The sequence below is a fragment of the Felis catus genome, chromosome D2, assembly GCF_018350175.1.
Source record: "Felis catus isolate Fca126 chromosome D2, F.catus_Fca126_mat1.0, whole genome shotgun sequence".
Classification (NCBI taxonomy): domain Eukaryota; kingdom Metazoa; phylum Chordata; class Mammalia; order Carnivora; family Felidae; genus Felis; species Felis catus.
Genome location: NC_058378.1, coordinates 39,193,797 through 39,217,268, shown reverse-complemented (window position 1 = coordinate 39,217,268; position 23,472 = coordinate 39,193,797). Strand labels below are relative to the sequence as shown.

General features: G+C 58.1%; 1 protein-coding gene and 1 long non-coding RNA gene across 6 annotated transcripts in view; one reads left to right on the top strand and one right to left on the bottom strand.

The window, feature by feature from the left end:
• The window catches only part of ZMIZ1 (zinc finger MIZ-type containing 1), a 233,259-nt gene that overhangs the window by 58,913 nt on the left and 150,874 nt on the right, over positions 1-23,472 (bottom strand). The window lies entirely within an intron of this gene.
• LOC109492524 lies at positions 130-7,187 on the top strand. Its single transcript, XR_002146426.3, has 2 exons — positions 130-899; positions 6,853-7,187. It is a non-coding gene; the product is annotated as an uncharacterized LOC109492524 (long non-coding RNA).

Below are 23,472 nucleotides of genomic sequence, written 5' to 3'. Positions count from 1 at the left end.
ACCACGTTCAACTGCATGGGTACGAGGTACCTGCACACAAATGCAAAACCCGCAGAGGTTTTCAAACATCCTATCATATACTTCTGTTCTCCAGCACGCCCCCCCCCCCCCGCCCCAGTGAGGCTCACCCTCATCTCATGCCCAGGCACACATACGGCCCTGCACACCAGTGCCTCCTGGCTCTATTTTCATTAGGTCATTAAGGGACTTTAGGCTCGTAGAAGGCAAGGACTAGTTGTTGTTTTTGTTGTTGTTGTTCTTTCCGTATTCCCCACCCAGAGCCAACCCTTCATTTATTTATTCATTCATTCAAAACATATTAGTGTGTACTTTTTTGCCCATTTGGATGTGGATCATAAAAACTCGAATGAGCTCCAGCCATGAACTTGAAGAAATCCAATATTCCCGCACAAACGCGGGGCCGTGCTGAGTGCTGTAATTATCGTGCAGTGAACTGGGAGAGGGTCACAGGCGAGCATATTAGTAAGCATACAGGCACGGAGGGCATGCATCCCGTGCCCTCAGCAGCCTGCATGCACTCTATAGCTCCTGTTACAACAGGCCTGTGAGGGGAGGGTGCCCCCATTTTAGGGAGGAGGCAGCTCAAGTGGCAGAGAAATGTCAAGCTCAGATCACCCGGGTGGAGGCCAATAAGGCTGCAGGTAACAGGTATCTAAGACCAGGGAGGTGTCCTGGGAAGCCAGCCCAGGCCAGGACTGGCCAGAGGCTGGGTTCCTTCTGGGCAGGAGCCCAAGAGCACTGCGGGGGGCACCCCACGCTCCTGGGAGAACGGAGGGAGCAATCAGGAAGCCACAACCTGGGAAGAAATCTCCATGGAAGAGACTGTAACCTGAGGACAAAGAGCTTATCCAGGTCATCCAACGCCTTTCTTGGAGAAGGTACAACTCCATGCAAAGCTGACAGGATTATCAGCCCCTGACAGGCCTGATGCTGGGGAGGCTTAATTCTGGGGGGGCGGGGGCGGGCACGGGCTGTGGGAGCCTGGCTCGCAGTGAGGCAGTGCAGGGTAAGGAGGGTGACCTGACCGCGCAGCGATGCTCTCTGCTCCCCGGCAGGGGCAGGCCCACCCCACCAGGGCTGCCCACTACTCAGAGTACCTTCGGGCAGGGGCACAGGGAGGGTGGAGGATCCCTCCTTGTTTCAAGGGTCAAAGTGGCCCGGACAGAAGGAGTTGGAGCCTGTGCTCACAAAGAGAAGCAAATGCTTGGCCCCTGCCCCTTCTCCTAGCCTGATGCGGACCTCTGGGCACCCCCCTCCCAGGTGCCACCATATGGTGGGGAGGGGGCACAGAAGTGGAGACCCAGGGGTAAAGGCCACCCTGGGTCCAGTGAGGTTGGGGGGAGGGTGTTCTCTGCTTCGAGGGCCACTGCCCTGAGCCCCTAGGACGGTTCCTGCTTAGGCTCCCTCCAGGGCACCTCCAGGAGGTGCCCGAGAAAGGTGCTCGGAAAGGCCCGAGAGCTTTCAGGGGCCTGTTGCTGGCAAGTGAAAAGCACACACACCACAGGGTTACACAAGCTGTCCCAAAGCCCTGCAGAGAAGCCACAAGCTTCTCTCAGCAAATGCTGAGGGAGTCCTGAGCTCCTGGCCAAGAGCTCTGGGAGGCCCCAGTGGGGAGCCAGTGCGGGGGGCGGAGGGGGGGGTTGGCTCCAGGATTTCTTGGGCTCACGGGGGAGGTGGGCAACTGCATGTTCATCAGTTCGGGGCTTGTGCTGCAGGAAAAGGGCCCCCACGCAGGCGCATGGGTGGGTGGAGGTCGGGGGAGCGTTCTGAGAGGCTTGGGCTGTGGTGGAGGGTAACGAGGCAGCGAAGCAGGAGGATGTGTCCCTAGAGAAACGGGCCTTGCACAAATGCAAGGACACCCATGACTGGGCAGCAAGCATAGCTAATGTTCACTCAGGCCTGACTGGGTCCTAGCACTGTGTTTAAAGCTGTAGCTGGAATATACTCTTTGATCCTCCTACAATCCTATGAGATGGGTACTATTCCATTTCCCAGATGAGAAAACTGAGGCTCAGAGAGGATTAGGGCATGTCCCTTCTAGTCCCAGTGTGTGGAAGGGACAGAAGAGGGGGTGGGGGAGATGCTGGTAGGCAAGGCACAGGAGACGGGACCTCTGAGAACTTGAGGGCTTCCAGCCCACAATAGGTAAAGCCATAGGAGGGCCATACCCCTTGCACCTGACCACCCCCCACCACCACCCCACGACCACCCCCATGCTGTGGAACCCTCTCTATGAATGCCTAGCCCTCACCTCCTCCACCTCTCCCCATGGAGACAACCCCCAGGAAGCCCCTGGTTCCCCCCCTCCACCCCGGTTGTCCCTGCACCCACACACCATCTGTCCCCTGAATTTGTTGCTGCCTCACTCACTTCCCAAGGCTGGGCCTGAGTGCTGTTCTGCTGCCCAGAGCCCCACACCAAGTACATAAGTTCCTGGGACCTCCTCCCAGCTTCCTTTCACTGAGTGTCTTTCCTGAAGCCCTCTGAAACCCTGGAAGCCAGGCCTGGACCCATAAGCCTTACCTTCTCCAGGGCCGCTGTGACCCCAAGAGCCACATCAACATGGCATAGCTCATGGGACCCTCTGCCCAGAAAACACACCCCACGCAACTTGGGGCTCACAGACCCCAGCAAACGGTCCGTGGACCTCAAAAGGGAGAGGTTTTTGCGCACGTCATCCAGAAGGCTTTAGGAGTCCAAGGCAGGGATTTACAGCGCCTTCCCCAAGAGGGAAATGAAAAGTGGGTGCGGGTGCTGGCCCATGCACACTTCCTGCGGAGCTAGGACACATGGGGACCTTCTGAAGGCTGCCAGCAGGGGACAGCGCCACAGCTTTCCATGGGGACAGACAACTGGCAGGCACACTCACACACTCCCGACCCCCCCACCCCACCGGCCTTCTCAAGATCTCCTGCTACAGTGGTCACGCAGGAGCAGGGACCAGCCAATTGCAGAGCAAGGTCTCTCTGGTGGGAGGGGGACCTCACGGTGGGAGGGGCATCTCAGGGACAAGGACACTGAGGCCTGAGGAGGAGCTGGGACAAGAACCCAGCCTCTCAGACTCAGGAACTCAGGAGAAACCAAAAGCCCAGCTGGCTTAGGAGCTAAACGTACAGCGTGAGGGAATGAAGTCAACCCAACAGTAATGAAAACTGCCACTTCCTGAGCGATTATTATGTGCCAGACATCGAGCTAAATGCCTCCCACCCCATCCCATCTACTCCAGGCAGAGGCAAGTACGGGCAGCCTTATTTGCTGACCAGGAAACAGGCTTAGAGGAGTTAAGCGACTTGCCCAAAGCCACCCAGCAAATGACAGATGTGGGTTTCATAATTACTCCCCGACACTGTCTTTGGAAGGATGCCTCATTTTAACACCCCCGGTGGGGACGGGGCAAGGGAGGTCCTTTGGGACCCCATGGTTCATAGAAAAGACAGGGGTGGGGAAGTCCAGGGTCCTGAGCAAGGGGAGGCAGGGTAGGAGCAGTCACTGGGGCTGCTGACAGGGAGGCAGGCCTCGGCGGGACCCCGCCTCCCCACAGCACCGTGATGGCAGAGCTACAAGGCCCTGTGAGACTCCCAGGTGCAGCTCTGTCCAACAGAGCTGTGACGATGGAAAAGTCCCACCACTACCCTGTCCGACACGGGGGCCACTAACCCCACGGGGCTACTGAGAACCCAAAATGCGTCGAGTGTGACTGAGGAACTGAAAATCCATTTCCACTTAATTTTGCTAAAATGCATCTAAATAGCCACATATAACACAGCACAGCAAGTCCAGTGGTCTTCCTAAGGTGGGTTCCCCAAAAAAGGACAAGGGCTCTGGCAGGTCACGCGGTCAACCTGGGAACAGCCAGAGCTGGGCCAGGAACTCAGGCCTCTCCATCTCTTCCTGGGTGACTGCCTTTGCTGTGACCCAGTTACGCCCTGGGCTGCTCATTTAAGAGACATTTATCAAGCACCCAGCCCTGACAGAAGTCATGGATGCCCTGTCCTGCAACAACTCACAACCTAGTGGGGCGGACACTTGGGTGGGCAAGCGACCCCATAAAACGGGCTGGCGTAAGGTTATGGGTCCGGGACATCCAAAGGGTGAAAAGGGCTGCCAGGGGACAGGGTCCCATGTCTACAGGTAGGCTGGGGGTGGGAAGGCCTCCTGGGTGGGTGACACTTGAGCCGGGCCTAGAAGCCACGGGATGGAGAGGAGACAGAAAGAAGGCCTCCACGGGCTTCCCGCCCCCCTGCCTCCCCCCGCCAAGTTTTCAGAGTCCACCTTCCCACACGTAGGAGCTGAACCAGACCCTGTTATGTCTTCTGTGCACACTGTGAATCTGCCAACCTGATTACACTCTTGGGAGGTGGAGAGGGTGTCTATAAATCTCTAGCTGCCTCAGGCTCTGACCGAGGAGACCACGGACATGATATGAGATCAAATTCGGCAAGCCCAGAGGCTATCCCCTGTCACCCGTCTCCTCTAGTCCCAGGGAACGGCCCGCATTGATTTAAAACCTCTGGGGCCTGGCTGTAACCCCCAGGGGACTGGAGACACAAACACATCTCCCCTTTTTCCAGGACAGAGCTGAGGGCGCTGAGGGGAGGTCTGGACAAGTTCCCCCAAGTTCCCGGAGCTCCTCAGAAGAAGAGCTGGCTGCCCTCGCCCCCCACCATGGGCAACCACAAAACAGGAACCCTGCAACAAGGAGACTTTCCATTGCGTCAGCAGAGGCAGGGATATTCCTGCAGCAGAACTGTGACCTCGCACTGAGGCCTCGCGCTGCTCCCCACTTTCCCGCGTGGATTCCTGCCTGCGGCTCAGCAGCATCCCTGCTCCTGGAAGCCCTGGGAGTCCCAGGGGCATGTGTGGATCCAAAACCCTCCCATTGCCCCCGGGATAAAATCTGTGCTCCCCACGGAGCTTCAGCAACAGCTCCACTTCCCAGGCTCACCTCTGGCGCTTCGTCTGGAGGGACACCCTCCCTTCCCCGAGGGTGCCACACCCCTCCTGGTTTCCAAACCTTTGCGTGGTCATTCTACCCTCCTGCCTAAGATTCCCTGCCCTTTGCGCCCGAGACCCAAATTCTCCCATTTCCAAAATCAAGTCCTGCCTGGGGGGAGTTTCTGGCTACTCCAGCCCCAAAGTCACCATTTCCCCCTCTTCCTTCCACAGCTCTTACGGTACGAGTCACGGGCCTGTGTTCATTCAACACACCAGCCCCCTCTAGCACGAGCCTCCCAGAGTGGAGTTTACCTTTTAGAGATGAGACAGCGAGCACTGTTCTCGGTACAGAGATGAGAACAGAGGCTTCCAGAAGGGAAGTGACTGGCCAAAGGTCGCACCCCAATTTGGTACCAGATCACAGATATTATCATTTGAGGACTGGGCCCTGGAAGCCACGTTTCCATGAACAGTATCACAATTATCTGGAGGAACTTTACAAAACCAAAGCCAAAGCACAGAGGCTGGGCCCTACCTCGGAACTACTGACTCTCCCAAGAGGGAGCCGTGGCCTCCAGGAACGTGGGCATCCTGGCGAAAGCCCCTGTTCATCCACCAAACGCGCACGGAGCACCCACTACTGCCGGGAATGGGGCACTCACAAGGCCAGGCCTTACCCACAGGTGGATGGGGACAGTAGGAGGACCTGGCAGGGGTCACGGGGGCTCAGAGAAGGCCCTAGAGCTGGCTCCAAGCAAAGGTCAGTGCCAAGGCCTGGGCTACTGAAAGGGAAGAAAAGGGCCCACTTTCTCATCTGCTTGGGGACTGCCTGGCAACCCAGCCTAATTCTCTGGGCAGTGGGGTGAGGGCCTGGCCCTGTCAGTCTGTTTTGAAGAACACACAGCACGTCAGACTCTGGGGAGCAAGTAGTGCTGTGGGCGTTCCCAGGGCGGCCCACCCTGACCCCAGGGAAAGGCACAGGGGCCTTGAACACCGCCCTCCCTCATTCAAGGGGACTGGGAACCTGGGCGTGTGGCCAAAGGTCCCCTCATCTCTTAAGGCCTCCTGGATGGGCCTTGAAGACCCCCTTCCGGGTACGTGGAGGTCCCTGGCGGAGAGCCACCCCCCTTTTCAGACCCTGTCCTTCTGTCAGCTCAGGGCCATTTAAGAGCTGGAGGCTGCAGTAAGGCTTGATGCTGGGGTGAGGTGGGGACCTCAGGACATAGGGCCTAAGCCAGAGACAAAATGACCTCATCTCAGGGCTGGAACAGGAAACTGAAGCAAGGCACAATTAAATCTTATAGAAACCTCAAGTTCAAAATGACAGACTGGGATTTGCAGTGGACCATGAGAGGAGAGGGCATTAACTCCATTCAGGCTCACCTGCCGCGTAGCCTTGGGAGCAGGGAGTCCCTGCACCGGCCTGGGCAGTGGGCTGACTGTCCTTCCCTGCCTGTGGTTAGCGGCCTGGGAGCTCCCTGAGAAGCCAGCTGGGCGTGCTCGGAGGGCAGGGGCTTGTTTTTCCCTGAGCAGGCTCCCCCGTGAGGCTGCTGCCTCCCTGCCAGGCCCTGGGAGAGTTTCCTCCTGCAGCTGAGGCTTCTGGGGGGAAGTGAGGCCAAGTGCGCCAAACGAATGCCCCATGGCACGAGGGGCAGCAGGCCCTGGCAGGGTGGGAGCAAAGGGTATCTTGGGCCAGCCATATGTCCCCAGCCGATTCTTCCCCTTGGGCTGGGGTCTGCACACCTCTCTCTCCGGGGTGGTGCTAACGAACCTGGCCACGGGCCCACTGCCGGGGTCCTTCCCTGCGGAGAAGAGCCAGCCTCTCCCTGGGGACCAAAGCTGCATCGATCAAGGTAAACACCTCCCTCACCCAGAGTCTCTCTCTCCCTCTCCCAGCTCTGCCAGCACAGAACTCTCTGTTCCTGGGGACCCGAGGCTGAGCTGGCTCTCCCGCCCGATCGATGGATGACTTCACAAAGACTGACGCCTACCAGGCACCACGACGGTCCTCAGGGAGGTCTAACGCTGCTCTTGGGACCGCTGCCCACCCTTGCCCCCTGGCTGACCTCTGCTGGGTGGCAGAGCACTCGTAGGGGAGGGGCGCATGCCACTGGCTGGGTGACCTTGGGCCAGACTGAACCTCAGCTTTCTCCCGCACGAAATGGGAGTACCTGGCTAGCCCATGCTCCCCTCACAGGGAAGCGGTCGGGAAATAAAGTGCTAAGAAGACAGAAGGTGGCTTTATTGAACAGACTCGCACCTGCGGGCCCTGGATCAGGCCCTCACCTCTGCTTTACGTCTCCATCCCTTCAGGTCGGTGCCGGCCAATGGCACTTTCTGCCATGGTGGAAATGTTCCACAATCTTCCCAGCCACGTGTGGCTGTTGAGCACTTGAAATGCGGCTGTTACAAAGGAGAAAGCTGAACTTTTGCTTTTAATTCACTGAAATTTATAAACAGCTCTCCCCCCACCCCCGGGGCTGGTGGCTATCAGTTCTAGATACACTCTGCCATCCTCACTCCCTGGGATGTGACCCAGAAAGAGCCACCAGGAAACTCCCAGGCAGGACTGTAGCTGAGTATCTGCGGGGGCACCTCTCTCAGTCTGACTGGCTGACACCAGAATGGGGACTCATTTGAGAGTTCCCGGGGACTGGAGCAGGGCCTCGTTGCTTCGTGTTCAGCCAACACTAACTTAAATCCAGAAGTGCTCTTTAACCGCTTTGTCCCCTCCCCACCCTAGCAGAGAGAGCAGCACCCCATTCGCTTTCTGCTCATGCACTCAGCCATCACTGAGGGTCTCCCACCTGCCGGGCGCTGTGGTGGGCGCTGGGTTACACTGTGACAAGGACCACTATGACCCCTGCCTTTAAGGGGCTCACGGTCAAGGCCTCCTTCCAGGGGGAGCTAAGACTGGCTTCCTGGGTCCCCTGCCGGGTGGTCTCAGGGTTTCACACATGTTCTCCCATCTGAAGCTGGGTCTCCTAAGTTTCTGAGTGCACAGGCTGTGGTGAGAACCGAGAGGCAAGAGAGCGAGGTGGAGGGGCTGGGAGGCTGTGCAGGGGAGAGGAGACAGCGTTGTGAAGCAAGTCAAACTCAGTGCAGGCTGCTGCTTCCGGTTCAGACCCAGATTCTCACCAAAGCATCGCTGTTTGGTGGTTTCTCACTAAGGAAGTTCAGGGTAAAAATAGCTCAGGAGGGGACTTGAATCCCGCTAGTTGGGGGGGGGGGGTAGTCACTGCTCAGCTAATACACAAAAAAGGGGAACAGGCTTATGAGTAGCCACGTGGACCCCCAGGCTCACAGCCCCACCCCCTAGCCTCTGCCATGTGACAGAACCTTTTGCTCTGTAGTGGATGGGAAAGGAGCATCCTGCCCCAGAACTGGGACCCTATACGCCATCAGGGCCACCCTGGAATTCAGGGGGGCACCACCTTGCCCACTCTCACTCCCCAGCAGGATTTCTGGCCCAGATTGCATCCACTCTCAAGGATGGGCCATTAACTCATTGCCAGCTGCCTCTCAAAATCTTCCTGCTGGAGGAGCCACCAGCCATGCCCAGTGCCCACCTGGCAGTCTGGCCTGATGGTCAAGGGCAGGGTACCTGGACCACCCCCCCCCACCCTGAGAATGACAGTTACCTGAAGCCCATCTGAGGAGGTGCCGCCTCCCTCCACTGGTGCAAAGGGTTAGGGCAAGTAAAGTCACAGCTCTGAACTCTCCCAGTCTCCCCGGAGCTGGCTTTCAGCTGGACCGGGGAACTGGGACCTATCTAGTGGCTTGGGCACCAAGGCTAGAAAGACCCCAACAACAAAACCATGTGCTCAGGACCAGGAAACAGCCAGTCAGCCCCAGCAGTCTTCTGAGAACCCCTCTCTCCAAGGCCTTAAACAAGATCCTCACAGCCTGGTGTCAGGCAGCCACAGAAAAGGCGCCTTCCTGCCGGCCAGTACAAACCCTCTCCTCCAGCAGGCTTCCCAGCAAACACTTGTCAGAAGTCCCCGTTCCGCACCCATCAGCTCTCCGAAGGGCGCCCTGCCGCAATGGTGGCATCACCAGCGCCTGTGGGGGTCTCTGGGCTCTTTCAACATTAGGGCTGCAAAGCTGACAAAGGAGCAGCTTGAAGTTAAAGACCCTCGGCCACTGCCTCCCCGGAAGGCTTCCTGGCCCATCCTTATTTTTGCAAAAGGAACCGATTGAGGACGGAGCCTTGTAAGATGTCTGCTAGAGAGCCAACACTTCACCTTCGAGAGGAGTACGGGGGAGCACCCTGGCCCCGGGCCCCGAGAAAAAACGAGGGCCCCTTCTGTGGGCGCACAAAACGGGCCCGGTGCACGCCTGTGCCACTCTCGCGGCCAAGCCTCGGGCTGACACCATGCAGCACACGGCGCTACCCACAATGCACCGGCCCTCCTCTGTCACACACAGGCACGCACACTCACCCCCGCGCCCGGAGGGAGCCCGGCCCGGCCCGCGGGCGCCCCGGCGCCGACCCCTCCAGCCCCGCACTCACCTAGAAGTTGCGTCGGCCGCGGTCCCACCCTGGCGCCCGCGGGGGGCTGGGGCCCGGCCGTGAGCGGCCGCGGCGAGCGTCTCCGGGCAGGGTTCAGCCGGCGCCGAACAAAGGCTGCGCGCAGGCAGCGGGCGCCGCCTGCATCCCCGCTCCGCGCCCGGGCGGCGGCGGCGGCGGCGCGGGGGCCCGGGCGGCTCCGGCGCCCGCTCGCTCCGCGCTGCCCGCTCCGAGGGCGCTCCGGCTCCCGCGCTCCCGCTCGCTGCTGCCCGCCACCGCCGCCGCCGTCCGGCTACCGCACCGCACACATCAATTATTCATCGCCCGTCTCCAGCTTCCCGGGCGAAGCCAATCACAGGCGGAGGCTCCGCTAATGGGGCCGCCGCCGCCGAGGAGGCAGCCAGCCGCGCGCCCGGGCGCAAGCGACAGCCCTCCGGGGACGGGGATGGGCCGGGGGCGCGCGGGGGGCGGGGGCGCACGGGGCGCGCCAGCGAAACTTCCCACGGCCCGCGCCCTGCGCTGCGCGCCGGGACCCCGCCGGCGCGACCACCCACCCTGCGTGCGCCCGCGTGGGGCTGGGGGCTCCGGGGAGGCCGGGCGCGCCGCGGCGGGGGGAGGGGAGGGAGGAGGAGGAGCGCGCGAGGAAGATGAAAGGCTAGCAGACCTGCCTCGGCGTCTCCAGGGAGCCCCGGCTCGCGCGCGCCCTCCCCGCCCCAAGAGCCTCGCCGTCCGCACCCCCGCCCCCCAGCCCGCCGCCCGCACTCACTCGCGCGCGCAGACCGTCGGCCCAGCCACTTTGCTGCGAGGGAGCGCGAGCGAGTATGAATCGGAGGCAGCTCACATTTCAAACTTGCACGCAGGGGTGGTGCTGGTGCACGCCGCCGCCGAGCGAACGCACGACCCGACGAGCGGCGCTCCAGCCTCCGGGCGGGGGCGGCGACCAGGGTCCCCTCCCCCCACCCCCTGCCGCCTGGGCAATTAATTGGAAGCAACACTTGTGAGAGTGGGTTTCCCGGAGCGCTGTCGCCCGAGGGGGCCGCCGAGAAGGCGCTGGCGGTGGTTGACTTGGGGGTGTCTCCCGCCCCCCACGGCCCCCCTGCGAATCCTCCCGAGTGGTCATGCTAATGAGGGTCCGGGGGGGGGGGGCTGTGGGGGCGGAGGAGGGAGCTGGCCTGGAGGCGGTCTTGGCCGGGGTGGGGGTGGGGGAAGGGGAGGGGCGGGGCGGGACTGGGTCAACCGGATTGCGACCTCGGTTTGAAGGATTTTCGGAACCGGTTAGGGGGCGGAGAAAGCAGGCGACCTGGCATCCAACCTGGCACAGAGGCCCCTGCTACCTTCGGGATTCCCCGAGCGCGGAGCCGGGGGCAGGGTGAGCTGGCTCACATAACGCTCGACCTCCCCGACTTAGGGGAGTTCCTGTGCCCTGGGCCAGCGGCTGTAGGGAAGCCGGGGGCGGCTGCGGTGCGCGGCTGGGCCCTGCCCCGCCCCGGGAGCTACTGCCTTCCTGACACTGCATCCTGTGGTGGCCGAGGCCTCTTCCTTCCAGCCTGTCTTTCGCAAGGGCTCCTGGCGCTGAGCTGAGCTTGCTCCCTCTCCACCCCTCCGCCCCTGAGACACCGCTGGAAGCCCACCCCCTCTCTTGCCCAAAGGGCTCTACGCCCCTCCCTCTTCGCATTACCATCACCCCCTTGGGAGAAACGTGTTATAGCCCCCTCCCCCGGCCCTACCCACCAGCCAGTGTATATTTCTTGGTGATCTAGCTAACTCAAACGACAAGGAAGGTAAGTGGGGTCCCACCACTCATCCTAAAGGAAGGTAGCCAGAACTGTCTTGAAAATCTCCTCTATGTTGTCTGCTGTTCACTGCTCTCTGAGACGTGACTGGGAACTGACCAGGTCCACTAGCCTTTGTTGCTTCTGGAGACTTCATTCTCAGATACGCCCCTCCTTTTTCAGGCTGAGCCTCTGGCTGGCCCCTAAACCTTACTGTCTGTCCTCCTGCTCGCCCTGGAAGTGGCTGAGACAAATCACTTATCTAGAAATTATGTTCTTGCTCCTTGTTTGACATAAATCGTTAGCAGGCTCTAATCCCACCCACTGCCACTTGAAATATCACTTTCGGGGATGGCATTTGGAAATGCAGTTGTCATGGGCTTTCCCTCCGAGGAGCTGGTTAAATGGATTAATTCATACTTCATAACTTGCTGCCTTTTGGACAAGAACTGGCTTCCTGCAAAAGAGATTAATTGGCATCCCCTTCCTGCAGGGCCAACCCCAGGAGTAGCCAGGGAAAGAGGGTCTCCTCCACTCAGCACAGATTCCAGGCTCTGCTCAATCTCACCTCCTCCAAGGAGTCTTCCTTATTCTGGGTTAGAATGGTTTCTTTGGGGGACAATCATTCAGTGAGACATTCATTGGGGCCCTGCCCACGTAAGCAGCCCCATAGGGGTTTGGGATCCCAAGAGGGAAGAGCCCTGTGGCCCTATAAAGACTCTCCTATCTTTCTCGCTTTGGCTGGCCCAGTCCCCAGTGCAGATCCCCTAGAAAATGTTCTCCAAAGCCCAGTGCCCGGCCACTGACACCCAGAAACAGATGGGGCCTGACAACTTGACCTACTTTTCAGAAGAAAACACTGAGATGGATAACCCCCCAAACCAGGGTTCTAACATTAATCTGGTTTTAACATAATGTCAGATTATCCAGAATTCAAATAGCCAAGACCTCAGATAACCAGAATACACTTCTCCTGGATCCTCCCCTTCCAGAAATTCTGTGCAATGATAGTTCACAGTGCTAGTCTGATTTTTAGTGCCTTCTGAGCTACCAAAGACCTAAATGTTTGGAACTTCCAGGTTCATTCTTGAAATGCCTTGTGTGAGTTGGTACCATGGAGCCAGCCCCCAGGCGCCGAGTTCAGAAAAACCACTTCCTGTAGGTTGAGCCATAATCTGGACTGCCCTGAAGTTTACACCAGAGGGACACAGACCTGGCATCACTGCCTGGAAAACCATCAAGACACCCCACCGACCCACCTCCCCAGCCTCCCAGTCCTGCAAGGTTGGAGTGGGAGAAAAGTATTAACATGCCTATTTAAATTCCACATGCCTGGGACCAACCATTTTTTACTTTCCCCAGGTAAGACAAAAAAAAAAAAAAAAAAAAAAAGTAAATACTGTTCACCAGCAGATTTACGTAATTAGAAAAACAAATTGTTTTTAAGCATCCATTCACCAGCCGGCCCACATGTCCTCCCGGCCGCAGCTAGGGTTTTCACATGCTAATTTCAAGGCTTGCGCGGCCCTATTCAAGCCCCCCAGGGCCCACTAGGTTAGCGAGCTCTTATGAATACTACACGCCCCAAGTCTACAGAAATACGGGTACTCGAACCAGTCCTTGCCCCGGAAGGGCTTCTCCTCACTTCTCGTTCCAACTCCATTTCTCCAACTTCCAAAGATTTGCTCGAAAGCCTGGACGGAGCCCGAAGTGGCCTGCTCCGCCCTCCGGGCGCAAGCCTCGATAAGGATCTGCAGGAAAGGGCTGCAGACAAAGCCACCCTCCACCTCTGCCGGCAGGGCAGTCTCTCGGCCAGCTCTCCGAGTGACCTCGGCGAGGGGGGCACAGCCCGGGAGTGGGGGGGAATGACTTGGGAGGCAGAAGAAAGGAGGAAGAAAGGGAGAGCTGTGGCCCCGGCGCTCGGGCTCCTTGATGAATGCCTGCGAGGGCTCGGGAAGCCTGATGTGGGGATCAATAGCGGGTGGCTTTTCTTGCCGGTGTTTGAACTCCTCCTGCCATGGGCCCCGGCGAGGAAGAGCCGCCAATAAATCACATTGCTGCAGCCAGGAAGGCAGCAGCGGCTCGTTCCGGAGGGCGCGGGCGGGAGGATTCTTCACCCAGCCGGGGGAACCTCTCATGCGGAACCCACTTCTGCGGGTCCATGGGGGGAGGGGACCACAGTTGAGCCTGGGGGTGCAGGACAAGCCTCGTCCAGGGCTCCCCTGCTAACCTGCAGAGGGCTGGGCCTCCTGGATCCCATCCCAGCCCAGGCCAGTGAGGGGAAAAGAGCAAAGCCACCTAGGATGTAGATCACCCAGGGGTCGAAAGTGGCTCCGCCCAGGGCTTCCAGGCTCAGGGCTGGGTCGCCACCGTGCCAGGCTTTGTTTGGGAGACCTGGGGACAGACAAAAGCCAAGCTTGCTCTGACTGGGGCTGAGGAGAGGCATAACAATGAACCCAAGGGGTGGCTCTTCTGGGCCTTCAGTTCTGAAGAGCTGGGTCTTCCTCAAGCAGGGCTTGCTGATTCAGCAGGTCCCAGCAAGGATCCCAATGACTCACAAATGTCACCCAGGCAGGCTGGGGCCCTCGGAAGGAGAATGAAAGAGACAGGGAGGCCCTGGGCCGATCTCCACATGAGTGTGACAGGCATGAGCATTGGTCCTGGGAGCTTCCTGGCTTATCCATTTTCATACAACTGGGTCCCTCCCAGGACCCACGAAGGAAGTGCAGGGTCCAGAGTACATTCAATAAAGGAATGCACTGGGTGCGGGGCGGGGGGAGGGGTCACTGGTCGCGGGAGTATCTGTCTCACTGCCAGCGTGGCGGGTCCAGGAAGGCTCAAGCTACTGCAGTGGGGGCAGGGGTCAACTCAGGGGCTTTGTCTCCGGAGACCTTCTCCTGGGGCTTCTCCTGCCCATCTCCGAGGGGGCCAGGACAGGAACTCCTATGGCTTTTGATAATGCTGTTCCCTCCGTCCCTTTTCCCTTCTCCCTTCGCCCTGGGCAATCCCCTCAATTCTCTGTGTACGCTCTTGAAGAGGAAAGGCAGTGATGAGGTCCAGGAGCACCCAGCCAATGGAGGTGTCTCTGTCAGGCCTCAGAACCCTACCCACGCATGGGGGCAGCCGGAGGGGGCACTCCTACTTGGGAAACAGAGCTGGGACCCCCAGGCTGGATCCAGGCCTCTCCTCTTTGCCAGGCACGCTTCCAGACACTTTCCAAGTATCAACATGCGATCCTTACCCTCTCTGGCGAGCTGTGATTATCATTCCCAGTCTACAGGGAATAGCATCGAGGCTCAGAGAGGTCTGGACAACTTGCCAGAAGGGTTTTAAACTACTTGGCAATCTGATTGTAAGGTCTGCACCGGACCATCATACTATATTGCTAAGATGGGACTCAAAGGTCCAGAGGAGAGGGACCCGATAGCTATGTCCCCCGACCCTTGTTTTTACATACACCGACATATTTTGTGTTTCTTTTTTCCTGTTTACCTTCTGTGCGATTGAAAGCATCCACCTGACATTTTCGTTGCCCAGGCTCCACCCGAGGGGGACTGGGGACATGGTGGGGAACGAGAGCTCCCTGGCTCAGAACGTCCTATCACAGCACCCCACGCCCCTTCCTGGATTTCTCCCCCAGCAGGGCCCTCATCCCATACTCAGACTGCATTCCCAGAAGTCTGCATTTGGCTTCTGCCCAAGTCTTATCATCATTTCATTCAGAAAACAAAGCTACCCCCCTGCCCCACACCTCCACTCAGCACCTCTGAGAAGCCCTATGATTGCAAGGTTATTGGGGACCCAGGAGAGCCCCCTGGCAGGCTGAAGGAGGGAGGAGGTGGGTGGGAACCCAGGAGCCAGGCACAAAATGGGTACTCTGGTGGCTTCCGTCTTCAAGAGCTGTCTGCCCTTTAACTGTGCAGCTGGGAAGGTGCACTCTCCCCTGCCTGAGGCTGGCCTGCAGGTGCCACTGGGACAGAGAGGCTGGCAGGCGGGGCAGGCAGCTGGGAGGGAACTGGCCATGTCCCTGCTAGCTGAGGAGCTGTTGGAGGGAGGGGATGTGCCTGGATTTGGAGGCGGAGGCTCAGGAAAAAAGGGCTGACGAGCTGGTGGCCCTGGACAAGACACCTAGGCTTCCTCGGCCTGTACCTCCTCCTTTGTACAACGGAAGTGAAACCACCTAACTCCAGGTCCTCAGGGGCCCAAAGGAGATAAGGGTGATCATTCTGGAGAGGCGGAGAGGCTGTGCTGGGATGGTGTGGGTTGAACTGTGTTCCCCACAAAGAGTGTGAAGTCCTGTTCTCCAGTACCTGTGTATATGACCTTATTTGGAAACAGGCCTTTGCAGATGATCAAGTTAAGATGAGGTCACTGGGGTGGGCCGTACTCCCATATGACTGGCGTCCGCTTAAAAAGCAGAAATCTGGGCACGGAGACAGACATGCAGGGGGGAAGTAGGCCTAGTGACAATGGCGTCATGGCGCCACGAGCTGGGAGAGAGAGGCCTGGAACAGATCCTTCCCTAGTGTCTTCCGAGGAGCGTGGCCCTGCCGACACGACACCTTGGTCTCACATCCCAGGCTTCTGGCCCCCAGTACTCATGCGACAGTGCAGTTCTGTAGCTCAAGCCACCTAATTGGTGGCGGTCCGTCAGTGATGGCATTCCTAGCGAAACAATACCCCTGGTGAGATGCTGTTAAAGCTGGAGTCACAGCGCATCCCTCCTCTCCTCAAATCCCTTCCTGCAGTGGCTCTGGCTCAGTCAGCATAATGTCCCAAAGCCATTATTATTACCCACAAGCCCCCGCGTGACCCGGTCCCCATCACCTCGCTGACCTCATTTCCTTTCAGTCTGCCTTTGGTTTACTCTGCCCCAGCCAGCCTCACGGCCATTCTGGCCGCAAGTGGCCCAGATGCACCCTCAGAGGTGCGCCAGCCGTGGTCTTCTCCAGGTAGCCGGGTTCTCGTCCCTCCCACCTCCCACAGGCCTCCTGCACTCCGGTGACCCCTTCTCGGGGAGCCTTCCTCAGCCACGCTGCCCCAAACGGCAGCCTCACCCCACACTTCCTCCCACTCTTTCCTGACTTAGCTCTCTCCTCAGCATTTATGACTGCTTATTTCTCTTGTGAACGCTGTCTCCTGACTAGAAGGCGAGCTCCATGTCAACAGTGACTTTTGTCTGTTTTGTACCTGTTGCGTTGACAGGCTCTAAAGGATGCCAGGCAGATGCGGGATCTCTGCTGTATGAATGAAACAAGAACCCAATGCCTGAACGAATTAGTGAGTCAAGGAATGAATGAGTGAACAGGAGGGTCCGTGGTGCCCCGTTCCCCCGGCCTGCCTGGCCCAGAGATGGGGCCCCCGACCCACTGTCTGAGAGAGCACGGGCCAGCAGAGGCAGCTCGTTCAGACAGGAAGCTCAGGCCAGCTAAACAAAGGGGCTGCCGGAGGTGGTGGGGAGCTCGCCACCCAGGCCTCTAATGAATCTCCTTCCATTGATTTCTGGAGTCGCCTTTGAAGGCAAGGGACGGCCAAGGCAGCTCGAATGTCCGTGCCTCAGCAGTCCTGGGGTTTTATTGCCTCTCCCAGGACACAGCTTTGACAGGGGGCTTCCGGAAGGCCCCCGGGTTGGACTGACATAAGCTCCCTGCAGTTGCAAAGGCAATTTCCCTTCCTGCTGGAGCTGTCTGTCTGTCTGCCTGTGCAGCATACCTCCCTGTCTGGGCCCGGGGCAGCTGAATTCCACTTCCGACACACCCCAGACAAAGGCTCAAGCAGGCCCCGGGAGGATGCGCTCCGTTTTTCTCTGAGCAGAAATGAGGCTCAGACAGAGAAAGAGTTAAGGCAACGCACACATTCTGGCCCAAGGCTGGGGGGCGGGGGGGCCGGTGGAGCCAAATGCAGGCTGCCCCAGCAACTGCTGACGCCACTATGCACCCCCCCCCAGCCCCCCCGCCACTCCAGCCTGCATGGCCTGTTACCACCGACCCTTTTCCCTACAGAGTCTCTTCTTGACCACTGGGGATCATGAACTCATGCAGCATTGGAGTGAAGAGCCCCCTAGCCTCACTTCAAATGAGGAAACCGAAGCTCAGAGAGGGGCCTGGCCTTCCTCCAATCACACAGCAAGTCGGTGGGAGAGCCAGGACCAGCCTACGACTTCTGGCTTGTTCCAGAGCCCCAAGCCGTGTCTCCCAATGCTGTGTTCCCACCAAGTGTAGCGTTAAGAACTTGTTCTCCAAACGTGGAGTGCTACACGGATACGAGGGCCTGCTGTTCTAAAGGGCTCCTGTCCATCAGCTGCCTCTATTTATGAGCCGACGGGATTCGGATATGGAGGGTCCGCCCCACTCTGTCCTCCCTCTCCTCACAGAGAGGCTGGAGGCCAGACTCTGGACCTCTCGGCTCCTTTTCTCATCCACAGTGGGTCACACACATCAGGAAGGTGGGTGGAGGCATTCAATTTGGGCTCAAACGACGGACAGTTGGGGCTGCCCGGGGGTGGTGGTGACCACCCTGTCACCTGAGGTGTGTGAGCTAAGGATGCGGAAATGCAGAGGGGAGCTCAGACTGGTAGGCTATGACTTCTGTGGCCTTTTCCGCCTTGGGGTGCTCTCATAGGTAAGAGGAGAGAAGCATGCCCAAGCACCTCAGTGTGTTTGGGGCAGCAACAGAGCAGCCCTATGAACCTTCCAGGCCCATTAGAGTTCACCGGGGAACCCTTCATCTCCTGGTGGGCTCCTTCCCTCCTCCTGACAGTCCTGAGTGAGAGGACCCTCTCAGCGGCGCCTACCCCCTTCTAGCCCCTTGCTGCCAGCCCGCAGCAGCCCAGGGAATCTGGCGGCTTTCTTCGCTCCCCAGTGTGGTCCCAGGTGTCCCCCTGCTCTGGCGGCCGGGGTGGGGGAGCAGTTGGACGTGAGCAGACAGGCCACATAGGAATGTCTGTCTGAGGAAAATCCAAAGTGGCCGCCAAGGCAGGGCAATGAGTGGGAGGCCTGATGTTGAAATCGGGATCTGCAGAGCTGAGCTTGGCAGGTGAGAACAGCACACCCCTCCACCGGAGGCCAAGTCCCCAACCGAAAGATGCTGCCTGGGAAAGAGGCTGGGGCATTGCTGTGTGACCAAGAGCAGGTCACGACCGTTTCCCCATCGAGTGTGGACATCTAGTGCAGATTAGGGGCACCGGTCTCCCTAAATCTGAACGGAAGGCCCCTGAAAGAACTGTCACAATTGAGCTGACCCCCACGGACCCCCTATAAAGGACAAGATGGCTACGGCACACATAATCCTCTCGCGGCAAGCCAGTCCCAAGGTGGTGAGCCCACTAAGTCCATTCTTATAAATCTACGTGCCCTGGACCTGTAAACGTATCCTTTTTGGTAGACTATGAGCTCCACGAGAGCAGGGATTTTGTCTATTTTGGTCACTGCTGTATCCCTGGTGGCTCTGTACCTGGCACACAGTAGGTGTTCAACAAGTATCTGTTGAATGACAGCTATTCACCAACGTGTTACCCTACGTTGGCGGGATTTCGGCTATACTTTTGTTATAATTTCCCGTATGCCTTAAGTATTTATAAAGGGTGTGTATCACTTTTGGGACTGGGAAAAGAACCCCATAAACCACGTTCTTTTTAGAATTAAATGAATCAATCTAAAGTTAAGACTTTTCACCCCAAAAGCTGCTGTGCACAGTCTTGAGAACCAATAACTCCAGAATCAAGGATAACACAACTTCACGTCACCAGTGGCGCTTCCGAGGCCCGGCTGTGGGTGGCCAGGGGCTGGCCGTGGGCAAAAGGCATTGCCAGAGAGTCACCATCTGTCCCTTTCTCTCTACACATGGCACCATGCCACCCCAGCAGTCTCTTTTCTGGACACCCAGAATAGCATCCACATTGCTTTCTCTGCCGCTGGCCCCTTGGTCCCTCCCCTACCTGCTAAGGTATAATAAAAGGCAAATCTGACCACGTCGCTACCTTACCTAAAACCTTCCCTGGCTCGCCAGCGTTGCCAGGATCAGGTTCAAGTTAGAGCTTCCTAGACTGATATTCAAAGCCCTGGAAGTCTCATGCACGGTCTCTGGGAAGGCCCTTTTGTTACCCTCAACCTGGGCTGCTCTTGTCGAAATGCCTGCAGCAAGTCTCTTACAGGCATTTATAAACCCTGGCTTGCCCAGCTTTACTGGAGGTAGGCAGGCTCACTGCAAAAACCCACATGCCAAACAAAGTGTTGCGCAATGACTGGGTGCCAGCCTGTAGCTGGGCGGGGAAAACTGCCACAAATCCGGGAGTGACAGAGAAGCTGAACCCGACCCTCCCACCAATCTGGGAGCCGGTCCAGGGGGATGAGGAGCCTGGATCCCTGATGAATCTGAAAGGCGGGGAAAGCCACGGGCCAGCAGCCTGAGTTGGGGTGCTCAAGGCGGGAAAAGAAGTCAGCGCAGGGATCTCAGCCTTGCGGGTGCTACGGTTTGAGGCCAAACAGCACTGCGTCTCCCCTGACTCAGTTTCCCCATTTGGGATGTAGGCAGTATTCTGGGATACATGGCGGGAAGGTACAGTCCTGGGAACCAAGCCAGTGTTTCCACTGCTCCCCCTCAGCAAGGGGAGCCCACGCCTCCCTCGGGCCCCAGACAGACCTGGGAGTGTGGTGTGTAATTGAATTTGGCCTAATTACCTAATTGCGCTGAGGAACAACCAGTACTGACAGAGGCCTCGGGTGTCGGGGGGTAGTTGGAAACCAGGAGCCAAGTGGCAGCCTCCGGATTCCTTAGGCATTCAGGGAAGCCGTGTTAGACACCAGCACCTTCATTTTCCTTAATCTCTCAGTTGCTCGGAACCCTGGGAGGCAGGTGGCATTGTTCCCATTCGACAGGTGAGAAACTGAGGCTCAGAAGCATCTCGTGCAGGGAACACCAAATCCGAAAAAGTAGAGAGGGGATGTGAACCCACATTCCTTCGGAACCCGGGGCCTTCACAAATGCTGTTCCCTCTGTCTGAAACGCCCTTCTCTGCCCTCCTCTCTGGGAAGATCTTCGAAGTCCTTATCGCTAGGGTCATTTCCTCAAGAAAGCCTCTAAGCTGTTCTCTGTAGAACTGATCACAGTGACATCATCACTGGGGGGTGTTTATTCCAAGTCTGTCCTCTCTACCAAGCCTTGAGTTCCCAGAGGGCAGGGACCACATCTGCCTCACTCGCACGGTGTCCAGGCATCCAGCACAGGGCCTGGGATGCTGCGGTGCTCAATAAACATTTGCGGAATGAATGGCTGAAAAATCTCTAAATTCCAGGTCTTTTCCAGACATAGTGTGTCGGTTTCCTGCCATCATTGGCCTGGATCTTTGGAATGGTGGGGGGTGGCGGGGGGGGGGGTAGGGTCTCACCTGTAAAAAGTATTGCACCTGGGGCTGTGCCAGGTGTCCCTGAGTCACAGGGGAGCTTCACTGATTCCTACAGGGCAGACGCACCCTCCGGGATGGAAGGACAGGACACTCGGTGAGGCCTTGTAGTGAAGGGACTGGCCTAGGGCCACCCAGCTTGCAAACAGAGCCAGAACTGGAAGCCAGGCCTGCTCGAGTGTGGGACCCGGCCTCAACGCCCCTCACCGTGGTCCTCAAATGACAGAGAGAATGAACAAGGGCTAATCTACAGAGGACAAGTGCTCAGATCCAAAGGAAAGCAGTTGGATTTCAGGTTTCGTGAAACAAGGCAAGAGACAGGTGATTAGACTTTTCCACAAAGGCATCTCCCACTGGGCTCATTCGCAAGGCAGCCCTGCTCCAGAGACGCGCCAGGCCTCCATTCATCCGGGACCCTGCGCTTGTCAAGCGTCCTTCCTCCTCCTTCTGGAAGGCATCTGCCCCGGAACCCAAGGGTGCAGGTCTGGAGTGGGACCGCCTGAGTCCAAATTCCAGCCCCATCACTTGCTGGCTACATGGCCTTGAGCAAGTCATTAGCAACTCTGAGTCTCAGTTTCCTCCCGATATTTTTGTGGAGGCGAGAGAATGCGTGTGCAGTGTTTTGTTCCGTGTCTGGAACATGTAAGGACTCAGTACAAGTGAACTCTTTAGTTGGTTAGGAGGAGAAAATGATAGCTTTAGAGGTTTGGCATGGGATTGTCGATAATGGTAGTATTAGCAGTGATAGGAGCTGTTGTGGGAGTAATAGTAACGAAACACAGATACTTAACTATTCGCACCTATTCCTTATTATTGCATACCTCGTGTTCTCCTTTCCTGTCCAACTTACAGTGTCCTCCTCCCTGACCCAGCTTTCCTCCTCTCATGGCTGAGTTTTGGGTGGGAAGGGTGCTATCCTATCCACCCACCTGTTTCGTCTGTTACTGGGAGATGGCAAATGGATACAGGGTTTTCACTACGCGCAGGCACAGCTTCCCCCGCATCGTCCCCTCTAATCCTCAACACCTCAACACAAACGGCTCTAGCAGGGAGGTATATGGGTAGCTCCGTGTCCTGACGCCACAGCTGAGGCTCAGAGAGGTCATGCCAGTTACCTAAAGTGACCCAGTTTGAAAGCAAGGAGAGCAGGACGTAAGCCCAGGGTGGCCTACCTCCATGTTGGATACTTAACCACATGGGTGATTTCTATGCCTCGCGGTGGCCCGTCTTCTCACCCCCAGCCCCACTCAGGAGCTCCTCAGAAGCACCCTTCCCTGCTGACATGGCCTGAGCCCTCTTTCTGTACTCGGGGAAGGTGATCCAGTTCCACAAACTCTGCAGACTGACCCTTTCCCCTCCCACGAGTCATGGGTCCATGTGTCCCAGTCCTGGTCCCCAACGATTTAAGTCCCATGTCTCCACTGGCCACCCGAGAGCCAGCCGTCAGTCACAGCCAGACTGGCCAGCACTGCGTCATCAATAAGGGGTGGCTCCATGTTAAAAACCTCAGGAGATTTCTCACAGGACTGGAGAAGGCTGCGGTTCTGGGCTTGTGTCTCACACGGCCTCAGGCGGCCCCCCAGGCAGCAGCTGCCCCACTGGGGGCGCTGGGTTCTCTGGTCCCCAGACCCACTCTGTATCGTGCATCTGGATGCCAATGCTTTTTGTACGACTCCCGGCTGTGTGGACATGTGAGTGTGATATGGAGCCGAGGCAGCCTTTTCCGCACAAGGAGGAGGCCTAGGACCAGACCCTGAAGCCCAGCCTTGGCCAAACAAAGGGCACAAGTGCCTCAGGGGAAACAGACCCGATCTGTGGGGTCACCTGCCCACTCCCTGAGCTTTACAGGGGCCAGTACCTTTCTCCTCCTCTTTCTTTTTCTTATGAGGGAGGAGAAGAACCAGACAGGGGAGGCCTGTCCCCAGGGGCTGGGCACGAGAGGATCTTCTCCTGGAGACTGACAAGGGGCCAAGGGGCTGGTGCTTCCACAGCGGCTGGGCTGGCGGCCAACCGCAGGGGCATCTGGCCGCACTTCCCAGCCGCTCGGCTTCCCCATGGACCCCAACAGCAGGCCAGTTCCCATCTGTCCCCGGGGTGGGGGGACGGGTTCCATTTTCTCCCTTCCAAGCCCTTTCGCATGCATACACGCAGCCCCTTGCCTCCTTGCCTCCCGGCCTCCCAGCAGACGCTTAATTGGGAGGAAGTGAGTCTAAACATCTGGGGCACACATCTGAGAGTGGGGAGCCTGGAGGAAATGGGAATACAGGCAATTATGTCACTTCCTTGGCGGAGGGTACGTAGGAGGGGGGGCAACCCTACACAGCAGCGGACGTGTCTGGGGGCGCAGCATGGGGCTGGGCTGGGGCAGGACCTGGGGGGTGCACCTGTGGATGGTGAGCCTGGGGCCTACAAGCAAACGTTGCTGGTGACTCCTGGGCAGGGCTGAGCTGCAGCCCTCGGGCCCAGTGGCGCTTGGAGCCGCGGTCCCAAGGGGAAAGGGGAGACAAAGGAAATGAAGGAGAGAGGGAGAGGGAGGGACAGGGAGGAAAGGAGAGGGGAGAAAGACAGGGAGAGTGGGAGAAAGGAGGGAGGGAGGGAAGTGGAAGGGAGGTGGGGGAGACAAAGGGAGAGGGAGAGAGGGGAAGAGGGGGAGAAAGGACAGAGGCAGAGGACTGTTTTGCTCAGCTTAGAGGGAGGCCTCAGGCATCTGGGAAATGGAGCCTCCCCAAAGGGTGCTCCGAGGAGGCAGGGAGCCCCAGTTCTGATCTCTTCCCAGCCACTGCCCATCTGTGTGACCCTGGGCATGAATTTCGCAGTCTGAACCTCAGTTTCCC